Consider the following 14018-nt stretch of genomic DNA (forward strand, 5'->3'; position numbering starts at 1 on the left):
TTTAACATCTCCTGGCTTCCACACACAGCCTACAAATATTTGTATCCAAATGATTTCAAAGGAAGCATGCACATGCGGCTATTCTGTGTTGAGCGGTTAACAAAGAAACTGGTCCTATATGCTTAATTTAGAGTTATTTATGAAACTTTAGTTGTGATACAAACATTGGGCTATATGTTTTGATTTTTAATACATTATAAGGCTGCATGATGGGACTCTAATGATGATTTGAAAAAAGTCGCAAGCTGCACACACTTCATCAGTCTCTCATTCTGTAACAGAGACGCAGGGAGTCAGGAAGCAGGTGCAGTCAGTGAGTTTAATAGGAACGAACATAGAGTGAATACAAAAACAGGAGTAGCGTCTAAACATGACAACAGGAAACAATACTACCTAATGGGTGATACAACGGAGTGCTAGATAAAGGGGAAGTAATCAGGGAGTGAAGAAGTCCAGGTGTGCATAATGATGGTTTCCAGGACCGGTGGTTAGTAGACCAGTGACGTCAAGCGGGGGAGCGGGGGTAGACGTGACACATTCACAATTTGACAAGCACTTGATAATATACCAGGCCTCGAATTTCTCGCCGGCATCCCCCTTGTGTGGCCGTAATGCACCCTAAAAAATCCATGCCTTTTGCGGCCAAACTGGCCATTGTGCCCTTGGCCTGAATATAATAGGTTAATTATAATTCCCTTCTCCCGGCTGCCTTGCTCCGAAGCACCTCTCACTCACATGGCTCTCTCAGATGTAGCCAATGCCCGTCATGTGATCGGGTCCTTCTCACAGGCATTTCAGCTAAGAAGTAGGCTACAAGTGAATGAAGGCATACACATCCGGGACGCAACTGTGTGACCCTGTTATCGAATTCCGAGGAACTGTCCACATTTAGCCTACTTTTCATCAGCCAAAAAGATGAGTAGGCCTAACGAACAGCAAAAGCACTAGTCTATGTCAATCTACTATCCCCCATAGTTTAAAAGTTGACATATTATATTGGTCAACTTGTCCTTCTGTGCAATAAATAAATATTCCAAACATACTCTGGGACAGTTGTGGGATGCGATAGATCCCAAATCAATACAACCACTCGCATCAAAAAAACTTGGCTGATCGTTTAGCTTAAAATATTGATAAACTATTAGACTATTTTTTCACATTATAAGCGCAGTAATGAACACACACAGCAGTAGGCTATAAGCGCGGATGTTCCAAAATGCAACCAATTAGCGGGAAAAAACTGTTCTCGAAAGTGATGGCAAATGTGATTATGCATGTACTGCTTTATTATAAAGGTGCATTTTTATGGTGAAAATTAGCTTCCCCAAACTTGAAACTCACACACAGCCTATGTATGCCAGTTAGGCTCTACACCGGTTATAAAGCTGAAGTTATTTGGCCACTTTAGTTGTGATACACACCTTATCAAAACATATAGGCCTATGGGCTAGGATACATGAGGTGTGCAACTGTTTCTTGCCTTAATGCACAAGCTGGGCATCATTCACAAGTAATAATACATAATTCACAAGTGATAGGCTAATATTGTCACCCATCAGACTATTCTTCATTTAATGTTGTCTTTATATATACTAAATAATATATGTGTGAAATTAGTTTTGATTTATAATGGACCATTATCATGCAACTGTCTCGGAACAGGGCGTGGGAAAAAAATACATGTCATTTATGCACTTAAATAGCGATTGGAGGATGCATTTCCCATGGTTCATTTTCATGCCAGCCAGGTAGGCTATGTTCCTGTGTTAAAGCGAATCAATGTGCTTAATATTAGGAAAGTTAATAAAAATTTTTTTGCAGGCCTAGTCTATAGAAAGCTGATGGGATCCTCCTCTTTTTAATAAAGGCCATCAAAACTCTGTTTTCTCACGCAATTGCATAGCCTATAGAAATGTTGCGCAACATAAGCGCAACCCTCGTGTTTCGTCGTCGTCGGGTGAGGTTGTGTCTCTCTCTGGCGGGAGGTAAGCTTGGTTTATATGGCTTATTTACATAGTTTGGGCTTTGTTGAGTAAAGCTTAAACTATTGTGATGTCACGAGAGGCTACACAGCTTTCAGCGGGATTGCTCAAGTAGTGCAAGGAGACCAGGTTCAACCAAAACAAGGATTTTATTAAAGGTCTTGGGAAACTAACGAAAGTATAACACAATTCTGTACTCTGGTGGCTCTTTCAGGGTTAACAGTTCAGGGATGTCTCTTCCACATCCAAAATCATAACTCTCCCTCGCTCAAATAACTTTTCCCCAGTCTTACTGTATTCCACGTTGCAGCTAGTGGCCAACCCAGCAAAACGTCCTTCCAAATGTCCCACACGTATTTCCACAGGTGCATATATCCCAAAGGTGAGTATTTCCCAAAGGTAAGTATCTCCAAATCCTTATATTCCTCATGGAAGTGGACGTGCAGCACTCTTGTCCTCCAGAGAGCCCAGCTTGGAGACCGTGTCTCTTCCCTTCAACAAACCTTCAGCTCATCAGCTCCTGATTGGTTTCAGCTGCGCGGGAAGATTGGCCATAGAGGGTTGGAGTTCCCGACCATACCAGCAGATGGAGCCATAGCTGTCTGGGTTTGCAGCCATCTCAGGGGGATGTAACGTCCCTCCAGGACACAGCCTCTCGTGACATCACACATCCCCCTCCTCGGGACCGACGTCCTCGTCGGGGTAAAGGCAGCGAAGAAGGCATCACGCCGGGAGAGGGCGTCCCGCATTGCCGTGGTGCTTGCCAGCCCTGTGGACAACAGAAAAGTTAAACGGTTGCAAGCTCAAAAACCATCTGGTTACTCTACTGTTTGATTCCTTGTTCTTGGCCATCCACTGCAGAGGGGCGTGATCAGATACCACCATGAAACGTCGGCCCAGGAGATAGAACCGAAGGGACTCCAGGGCCCAGACTACAGCCAGACATTCTTTCTCCACCGTTGAATAGTTCTTCTCTCTTGGAAGTAACTTTCTGCTTAGGTAGAGAATGGGATGTTCTTCACCGTCATGTGCCTGGGTGAGGACAGCACCCAGACCCACCTCGAAGCATCCGCTTGGACAATGAATTCCTTCTTGAAGTCTGGTGCCACCAGGATCGGACTGGAGCAGAGTGCTCGCTTCAGGTTGAGGAAAGCCGCCTCCGCCGCAGGGTTCCACTTCACCATTCGTGAGTGGCGTTTGGTCGTCAGCTCCGTCAACGGTGCAGCTATGGTAGCAAAATCTGCAATAAAGCGTCTATAGTAGCCAGCGAGGCCCAAAAATGACCTTACTTGCTTCTTGTTGATGGGCTGCGGCCAGTCCTGTATGGCCCGCAGTTTGGCTTCCTGTGGTTTGACCAACCCCCGCCCAATGGTGTACCCCAGGTAGTTTGTCTCACTGAAGGCCACCTTGCACTTCTTCGGGTTTGCCGTGAGCCCTGCTTCCCTGAGCGAATCCAGCACCGCTTGTACCCGGGGTAGGTGGCTGGCCCAATCCTGACTTTGTATAACAACATCATCCAAATAAGCCGCTGCGCACTCTTGTGGGGGCGCAAGGACTCGATCCATCAGGCGTTGGAACGTGGCAGGTGCCCCGTGGAGACCAAACGGAAGTCGGGTATACTGGTAGAGCCCCTCCGGGGTGGCAAAGGCTGTCTTCTCCTTAGACGCCGGGGTCAAGGGCACCTGCCAGTAGCCTTTTGTGAGATCAAGAGTGGTTAGGAAACGAGCATGCCCCAAGGAGTCTATTAAATCATCGACACGAGGCATTGGGTATGCATCAAATTCAGACACTTCATTCAACTTTCGATAGTCATTACAAAATCGTACTGAACCGTCTGGCTTGGGAACTAGTACGATGGGACTTGCCCAGGCACTGTGGGACTCTTCGATTACTCCCAACTCCCGCATCTTCCTTACCTCCTTCTGTATAACCACTTTACGAGCCTCTGGCACGCGGTACGGGCGCTGGTTTACCGTTCGGCCAGGCAGGGTGCGGATCTCATGTTGGACCACCTCTGTGTGACCGGGAAGGGAGGAGAAGACATCCTGGTTCTGCTCCACGAGTTCCAGGACCATCTGTCGTTGATGTGGGGACAGATTTGGACCCAGCTGAACCTCTTCTCGCGCCGGTTCCTGGGTCTCTGTGGGGGGTAGAGAGCTGAACAGCGCCTCTCTGGCGTGCCACTTCTTTAAAAGGTTAACATGATAAATCTGCTCAGTTTTCCTTTTATCTGGTTGCCTCACCTTGTAGTTTACTTCTCCCATGCGTTCAATGACCTCATATGGTCCTTGCCAGGTTGCCAGGAATTTGCACTCAACGGTTGGCACCAGGACCAGCACTCTGTCCCCCGGCTTAAACTCCCTGGGTTGAGCAGATCTGTTGTAGGAGGCTTGCTGTTGCCGCTGACTGGCCTCCAGGTGTTCCCGCATCATGGGATAGATGGCCTTCATTCTCTCCCTCATAGCCCCTACATGGTCGATCAGTGTCCGCTGTTGGCATGGCTGCTCCTCCCAGGCCTCCTTGGCGATGTCGAGCAGTCCTCTGGGTCTGTAGGAAAGCAAGAGCTCAAAGGGTGAAAAACCAGTAGAAGACTGAGGTACCTCTCTCACCGCAAATAATATGTATGGTAACAGCTGATCCCAGTTGCGCCCATCTTCCCCTACCGCTTTCCGCAGCATGGATTTTAGTGTTTTGTTAAAACGTTCGACTAGGCCATCTGTCTGGGGGTGGTAGACCGAGGTTCTCAGCTGTTTGATTTTCAGTAAAGCACAGAGTTCTTTCATCACCCTGGACATGAATGGAGTCCCTTGGTCCGTCAATATCTCTTTTGGGATTCCCAGACTAGTTGAGAGACGGAACAGCTCCTTGGCGATTTGTCTAAATGTAGCCTTCCTCAGCGGAATGGCCTCCGGGTACCGGGACGCATAGTCCAGAATGACCAGAATGTATTGATGTCCCCTGGCACTTTTCGGTAAGGGCCCGACTATGTCTAATCCAATCCTCTCAAAAGGAGTTTCGATAATGGGCAAGGGAATGAGCGGGTTTCTATATGTGGGCTTTGGCGCAACCTGCTGACACTCAGGGCAACTACGGCAGTAGTTCTCTATCTCTTTGTGTACTCCTGGCCAAAAGAAACGTTGCATGATTCTTTCCTTAGTCTTCTCTACCCCCAAGTGGGCCCCTAGCGGGTGTGTGTGGGCTAGGTTGAGTACTGTGGCCCGATAGGGCTGTGGCACGAGGAGCTGTTCATGCACTTCCTCATTTTTCTTGACTATCTGATATACTAACCCCCGGTTTACTGCGAAATGGGGGTAAGTAGGGGTTGTCTTATCACCTAACACTACACCTTCTAATACCTGCACATTTCTTAAGGCATTTGCAAGAGTAGGATCTTGTAATTGAGCCGTACCATACTGGCCTGTGAGAGGGGGAAGCTCTTGGGTGCCTGGGACGTCTTCTTCACTGGAGAACGGAGCACTTTCCTGGGCTGCGTTCTCTTCTCCCGTATCCGGACCAGTCTCGGTGTCGGTCTGGGCACCTGCCATCCCTATCAGAGCCCGGGCGGGAGTGAGTAACTCGGAGGATTGCACCGGAGCCTTCCCAGGATGAGTCTTGCCTCTCCGTTTCCGAGGTACTCGGGTTATCCTCTCCTGAGACTCTCTCCAGAGTGGGTAAAAGGCTGGGCAGTCTCGTCCAATTAGGACAGGGACGGGGAGGGAATCAACCACCCCCCCGCCGTCGTGTGTATGGTTCCCCGTGTGCTGGTCATTGTAAGTTCAGTAATGGGGTATTCTCTGGTGTCCCCATGGACACAGGAAACTGGGAGGACTTTCCCCGGGGGTCAGACACGTTGGCCCCACCAAATCCTTACGCACCAGGGTGGCCCGGCTACCAGAATCCAGTAAGGCCTCCACATCATGGTGATTCACAGTTACCGGGCAGGTGGGGGTCGATCTGGGCCGCCATCTACGACTCCCAAGAGCGAGGCAAAACGATGTGTGGGTGCTGAGCTGGAGGACTCCGCAGTGGGCATAGGTTCATCGGCTGGTTTCCCACACTGCCAGGAGATATGTCCCATCTCCCCACACCGGTAACACTGTCGAGGTTCCCCATCCTGGTGTACTCTTCTTGGACCCGCCTGGTTTCTGGCTCCCCCTGGAGCCGGGATAAGTCCTGACGCGGGCGGGGTTCGAGACCTTGGGGTCCTTTGGACGGGTTTTCCCCATTTGTGGTGGGGGCCGCACTCCTGGGGTCTTTTCGGGAAGCATTCAGCATCTCCGCTGTGGCCTGGTACTTTTCCACAGCTTCCACGGTCAGATCAGCCGTGGTCAAGGCCTGTTGACTGATGAACCGTTTTGCCTCATAAGGCAGGGCGCGTAGGTAACGATCCACCACAACGGCCTCCACCACCGCCGCTGCTGTATTCCTCTGCGGATCCAGCCATTTCCTTGCGATTCGGACAAGTTCATGCATCTGCGCCCGAGGAGGTTGGTCTGGTTGGAAGGTCCAACTGTGAAAGCGCTGGGCCATACCAAACTTTGTGAGTCCATATCTGCTGAGGATCTCAGACTTCAGGGCATCATAGTCAGTAACCTGGTCAGGGCCCAGGTCCCGGACAGCATACAGCGCTTCCCGGTTAGAAAGGGGGGCTAACAGACCAACCCACTGTTGCTTGGGCCAGGCTTCCCTAGTGGCCGTGGCCTCAAATGCATGCAGGTATGCCTCAATGTCATCGGTAGCTCCCATCTTAGATATAAAGTCACTTGCCTTTATTGGGCGGGTATTTTGGACCACCCTCTGTCTCTGCAACTGCAATTCCTCTGCCTTCAGAAGGTTGGCTTTCTTTTGCTCCTCCAAGAGAGCCACGTTTGCTTGCATCTGGGCTTGCTGGCCAGCAACAAGGGCTTTCAATATGTCCTCCATTTCAGTCGGGCGGGGAGCCTACGGCCAACTTGGAAAACTGGGTGATCAAACCTTCGGTATCCTCCTCTGACATGCACTATTAACGCTTGAGCGTGCCCGTATTCTCCACCATCTGTGATGTCACGAGAGGCTACACAGCTTTCAGCGGGATTGCTCAAGTAGTGCAAGGAGACCAGGTTCAACCAAAACAAGGATTTTATTAAAGGTCTTGGGAAACTAACGAAAGTATAACACAATTCTGTACTCTGGTGGCTCTTTCAGGGTTAACAGTTCAGGGATGTCTCTTCCACATCCAAAATCATAACTCTCCCTCGCTCAAATAACTTTTCCCCAGTCTTACTGTATTCCACGTTGCAGCTAGTGGCCAACCCAGCAAAACGTCCTTCCAAATGTCCCACACGTATTTCCACAGGTGCATATATCCCAAAGGTGAGTATTTCCCAAAGGTAAGTATCTCCAAATCCTTATATTCCTCATGGAAGTGGACGTGCAGCACTCTTGTCCTCCAGAGAGCCCAGCTTGGAGACCGTGTCTCTTCCCTTCAACAAACCTTCAGCTCATCAGCTCCTGATTGGTTTCAGCTGCGCGGGAAGATTGGCCATAGAGGGTTGGAGTTCCCGACCATACCAGCAGATGGAGCCATAGCTGTCTGGGTTTGCAGCCATCTCAGGGGGATGTAACGTCCCTCCAGGACACAGCCTCTCGTGACATCACACTATGTATTTAGATTGTAGTTAGTTAGTTAGGTATTGTAGGTAGTTATTGTGGGTTGTTGTATGTAATTATTGTAGGTTAGTATTGCCCGGTGAAGCACGAAGCTACTGTCGGGACTAACCCACAACGTTAGACACGGACACGAATGATCTGCTTGGCGTGTTGACACACTGGTGGTTTGTTGTGGCCGAGTATTGGTGCTAAACCGTGTTGTTGGAGTCCGGCATGCTAGTTGGCTGTGGCGTCATATGACTAGGTGCCCTGGACGGTTTTCACGGAAGAATACTGTACCAAGTTAGCTAGCTGAATAAACTAAGTTAGTCTATTCCTAGAAAACATTGAACCGCTGTAGTTTACAACAATTATAGTTTCTGAGGTGGAAGTTGGGAGAGTTAAATTTGGGTGTTTCAGTGAAACGTAAGTGAGGGAGGCCCCGCTCTCTCGCTTTCCCAGATGTTTAGTTCATTTCATTCCGATCTCCTTTGCATTATTGTAGCCATTTTCTGTAGCCTGTCAACTATGCCTCTGTCTATCCCTGTTCTCTCCTCTCCGCACAGGCTATACAAACAACTCACACCACGTGGCTGCTGCTTCTCTAACCTGGTGGTTCCTGCACGCACCACCCACATGGAGTTCCAGGTCTCCGGCAGCCTCTGGAACTGCCGTTCTGCGGCCAACAAGGCAGAGTTCATCTCAGCCTATGCTACCCTCCAGTCCCTCGACTTCTTGGCGCTGACGGAAACATGGATTACCACTGAAAACACTGCTACTCCTACTGCTCTCTCCTCATCTGACCATGTGTTCTCGCATACCCCGAGAGCATCTGGTCAGCGGGGTGGTGGCACAGGAATCCTCATCTCTCCCAAGTGGACATTCTCTCTTTTTCCCCTGACCCATTTGTCTATCTCCTCATTTGAATTCCATGCTGTCACAGTCACTAGCCCATTCAAGCTTAACATCCTTGTCATTTATCGCGCTCCAGGTTCCCTTGGAGAGTTCATCAATGAGCTTGACGCCTTGATAAGTTCCTTTCCTGAGGATGGCTCACCCCTCACAGTTCTGGGTGACTTCAACCTCCCTACGTCTACCGTTGACTCATTTCTCTCTGCCTCCTTCTTTCCACTCCTCTCCTCTTTTGACTTCACCCTCTCACCGTCCCCCCCTACTCACAAGGCAGGCAATACGCTTGACCTCATCTTTACTAGATGCTGTTCTTCTACTAATCTCACTGCAACTCCCCTCCATGTCTCCGACCACTACTTTGTATCCTTTTCTCTCTCGCTCTCCTCCAACACTACTCACTCTGCCCCTACTCAGATGGTAATGCGCCGTCGCAACCTTCGCTCTCTCTCTCCCGCTAATCTCTCCTCTTCCATCCTATCATCTCTTCCCTCTGCTCAATCCTTCTCCCTCCAATCTCCTGATTCTGCCTCCTCAACCCTCCTCTCCTCCCTTTCTGCATCCTTTGACTCTCTATGTCCCCTATCCTCCCGGCCGGCTCGGTCCTCCCCTCCTGCTCCGTGGCTTGATGACTCATTGCGAGCTCACAGAACAGGGCTCCGGGCAGCCGAGTGGAAATGGAGGAAAACTAGACTCCCTGCGGACCTGGCATCTTTTCACTCCCTCCTCTCTACATTTTCATCATCTGTTTCTGCTGCTAAAGCCACTTTCTACCACTCTAAATTCCAAGCATCTGCTTCTAACCCTAGGAAGCTATTTGCCACCTTCTCCTCCCTGCTGAATCCTCCTCCCCCTCCCCCCTCCTCCCTCTCTGTGGATGACTTCGTCAACCATTTTGAAAAGAAGGTTGACGACATCCGATCCTCGTTTGTTAAGTCAAATGACACTGCTGGTCCTGCTCACACTGCTCTACCTTATGCTTTGACTTCTTTCTCCCCTCTCTCTCCAGATGAAATCTTGCGACTTGTGACGGCCGGCCGCCCAACAACCTGCCCGCTTGACCCTATCCCCTCCTCTCTTCTCCAGACCATCTCCGGTGACCTTCTCCCTTACCTTACCTCGCTCATCAACTCATCCTTGACCGCTGGCTATGTCCCTTCCATCTTCAAGAGAGCGAGAGTTGCACCCCTTCTCAAAAAACCAACACTCGATCCCTCTGATGTCAACAACTACAGACCAGTATCCCTTCTTTCTTTTCTCTCCAAAACTCTTGAGCGTGCCGTCTTTAGCCAACTCTCTTGCTATCTCTCTCAGAATGACCTTCTTGATCCAAACCAGTCAGGTTTCAAAACTGGTCATTCAACTGAGACTGCTCTTCTCTGTGTCACGGAGGCTCTCCGCACTGCTAAAGCTAACTCTCTCTCCTCTGCTCTTGTCCTTCTAGACCTGTCTGCTGCCTTTGATACTGTGAACCATCAGATCCTCCTCTCCACCCTCTCCGAGTTGGGCATCTCCGGCGCGGCTCACTCTTGGATTGCGTCCTACCTGACCGGTCGCTCCCACCAAGTGGCGTGGCGAGAATCTGTCTCTGCACCACGTGCTCTCACCACTGGTGTCCTCCAGGGCTCAGTTCTAGGCCCTCTCCTATTCTCGCTATACACCAAGTCACTTGGCTCTGTCATATCCTCACATGGCCTCTCCTATCATTGCTACGCGAGCGACACACAACTAATCTTCTCCTTTCCCCCTTCTGATAACCAGGTGGTGAATCGCATCTCTGCATGTCTGGCAGACATATCAGTGTGGATGACGGATCACCACCTCAAGCTGAACCTCGGCAAGACGGAGCTGCTCTTCCTCCCGGGGAAGGACTGCCCGTTCCATGATCTCGCCATCACGGTTGACAACTTCGTTGTGTCCTCCTCCCAGAGTGCGAAGAGCCTTGGCGTGACCCTGGACAACACCCTGTCGTTCTCCGCTAACATCAAGGCGGTGATCCGATCCTGTAGGTTCATGCTCTACAACATTCGGAGAGTACGACCCTGCCTTACACAGGAAGCGGCACAGGTACTAATCCAGGCACTTGTCATCTCCTGTCTGGATTACTGCAACTCGCTGTTGGCTGGGCTCCCTGCCTGTGCCATTAAACCCCTACAACTCAGCCAGAATGCCGCAGCCCGTCTGGTGTTCAACCTTCCCAAGTTCTCTCACGTCACCCCACTCTTCCGCACACTCCACTGGCTTCCAGTTGAAGCTCGCATCTGCTACAAGACCATGGTGCTTGCCTACGGAGCTGTGAGGGGAACGGCACCTCCGTACCTTCAGGCTCTGATCAGTCCCTACACCCAAACGATGGCATTGCGTTCATCCACCTCTGGCCTGCTGGCCCCCTACCTCTGCGGAAGCACAGTTCCCGCTCAGCCCAGTCAAAACTGTTCGCTGCTCTGGCACCCCAATGGTGGAACAAGCTCCCTCACGACGCCAGGACAGCGGAGTCACTCACCACCTTCCGGAGACACTTGAAACCCCATCTCTTTAAGGAATACCTGGGATAGGATAAAGTAATCCTTCTACCCCCTTACCCCACCCCCAAAAAACATATTGTAAAGTGGTTATCCCACTGGCTATAAGGTGAATGCACCAATTTGTAAGTCGCTCTGGATAAGAGCGTCTGCTAAATGACGTAAATGTAAATGTAAATAAGCTCATGGGCACTCATGAGGTGTTTGATTAGATTTTCGATTACATTTGCATTGATGTCAGCGTGAGTAGAGGGACAATAGAGTGCTGAGTACCAGGCAGTTAGCAAGTTTGGTAGGCTACTAATGACCATCAGCAGCATCAGAGCTTGGAGAAGCCTAATTACCGTGACTAAATGGTCACATGGAATTTGACTGCCATCATGACTCATAACCGCCGGTGTGGCAGTAATACGGTCACCGTAACAGCCCAAAATAGCGTGTCATTTGGGACGCAACAGGGTATATGGGCCAAATATACTTCATGGGGAGAGGGATTTTCGCTCAAATCATTGTTTTTCCTGTACAATAACCATAGATTTTTCATTTAAAAAACGTCATCTGTGGGATGATAAATATTCTCTCTGGTATTTGGACATCAACATGGTTTATGGGTGGTAGCGAGAGGTATACTATCAAAATCGTAAAGCCTGAGAAAACTGAACAGGAGGCACTATCCTTTGTTGTTTTGGCTGTTCTCATTTACATTTTGGAACTCAACTTGTCAATCATCTGTATAGAAGAGCACTTCTGTTAGCCCCCACATCCATTCTAGCTAAAAACAGACAACAGCATTCTTGATGAATGGAAGGGGGATTGATAGCATTCGAAGGTGGGTTGGTAAATTGTATTTATTTGCTGAATAATGTAGGTATTGTGAGAGGAAGAAATTGTTTTTGTTTTATTTGGTTACCTTAAAGGGACATTTCACTCATAAATGGACGTTTGCTCCATCTTTTCACGCCTCAAAAGTAGAGTAATGTCAAGATGAAATTATATTATTATTATTGTTATGAAACCACGTCCCATGACATTAGAGGTCTGAAAACATCTGACAAACTTTTAATGTCACTTAAAGTACTCATTACATTAAGAACTCATCAAATAAACTATGATTACGGTAGTACAGATTAAGATCAGAGGTGGTAGAGGAAGTATAGAAGTGTTAATATTGCAGTTTCACTCTCCTGAGGAGCTGCAAGGGCATCAATTGTTCTCACTGATCAGTCACTGAAGCAGAAACTGATTATAAGGGGCAGGGTGTCCCATTGGGTGTCCCACGAATATCCATTATGTCACCTTTCATCATCCTTCTGACACTGTAAAACGACTAACTAAATGTAATTAAAAGCGCAGACACCCCCCACCCCCCTTATCAAATAAAATAATTCAGCAAAGTGACCTCATTGATATCAACATAGTCTTATATTGAGATAAACTGTATCCAATAGGTCGTTTTGTTAACTGTGTTACCTTCGGTCGATTAATTGAAATTTCACAAATCGATGGGTGTAATATGACCTCTAGGTTACTCTATTTGGTTGTTTCCATCTATCCCCTCTGGCACCAACCTGGTCTCAGAGCATTTTGTATTATTCTGTACGTAAATCTGAAACACACCATTTATAATAATAATAATATGCCATTTAGCAGACGCTTTTATCCAAAGCGACTTACAGTCATGTGTGCATACATGTTTGTGTATGGGTGGTCCCGGGTATCGAACCCACTACCTTGGCGTTACAAGCGCCGTGCTCTACCAGCTGAGCTACAGAGGACCACATTTAGTATGATATGTTACGTTTCGTATGGTATGTATTAATTTGTGGTGTCCATCATCCATTTTGTATTATGTGATGTTAAGATTTTCTGAAAACGTACAATATGTTACGAATTTGCTTAACTTACAATATGTTATGAATTTGCTAAACGTATGATATGTTACAAATTCCAATTTGTTGTGGCTAACACTAGCTAGATGGCTAACACTAATGTTAGCTAGCTGGCTAACGTTAGCTAGGGGTTAGGGTTAGGGGTTAGGGTTAAGAGTAGGAGTTAGGTTAAAGGGTTAAGGTTAGGGTTAGGGGAAGGGTTCGCTAACACCCTCCTTGTGTAACCATACCAAACGTAACATATCATACTAATTTGAGCATCCCGGATTTACATTTACTATGTTACATCTAGCCTATGAGACTAGGCTGATGGCACTTGTCACAGTTGTTATGCTCTGATGACACCCTCTGCTGTTGACATTACACCACAGCAAGTTCCAGTGGCCACATGACTAAATAAAATTAAAATAAAAAACATTGGTAATGTACACATATTTTGCAGATGTTATCGCAGGTGCAGCAAAATGCTTATGTTTCTAGCTCCAACAGTGCAGTAATACCTAGCTACAAGAATAGTGGCCAATAATGACAAAACCAATCATTTTCACCCCCCCCCAAAAAAAAAAATCAAATAATAATAATTATTATTATTTCATTGTAGAAATGTAGAAAACGTAGAACATTTTTATAAAAAATCTCCCACAATGTGTCTCCTTACAAACGAATCCGTCTCAGCAAATGTGTCTACAGGAGTCAACGGGGTCGTATTCATTAATGCACATCGTAGCAAAACATTTTACAATGAAAATTGGACAAGTTCAGGTAGTCCCTCCTTGTTTTGCTCCATTTGCTTCCGTTTCTTCACAGTGAATTTGACGTAGTACTTTTGTGCACTTTAGTAGCCTTGCTTATAAGGGGCTTAGATTGTGATTTTGTAGGTTGTGGTGCTTTTTAATATCTCTATTGGAAAAACAGTTATTGTGTGTTGTCTCCCAACCTGAAGTGGTGAAATTCCATTCCATCACACCCAACCCCCCATGTTAAACCCTGGAAGTACAGGGTACTGCCAAATAATGGAAACACTTGAGTAAATGAGGGATACAAAGTATATTGAAAGCAGGTGCTTCCACACAGGTGCGGTTCCTAAC

The sequence above is a fragment of the Coregonus clupeaformis genome, chromosome 13 (assembly GCF_020615455.1).
Source record: "Coregonus clupeaformis isolate EN_2021a chromosome 13, ASM2061545v1, whole genome shotgun sequence".
Classification (NCBI taxonomy): Eukaryota; Metazoa; Chordata; class Actinopteri; order Salmoniformes; family Salmonidae; genus Coregonus; species Coregonus clupeaformis.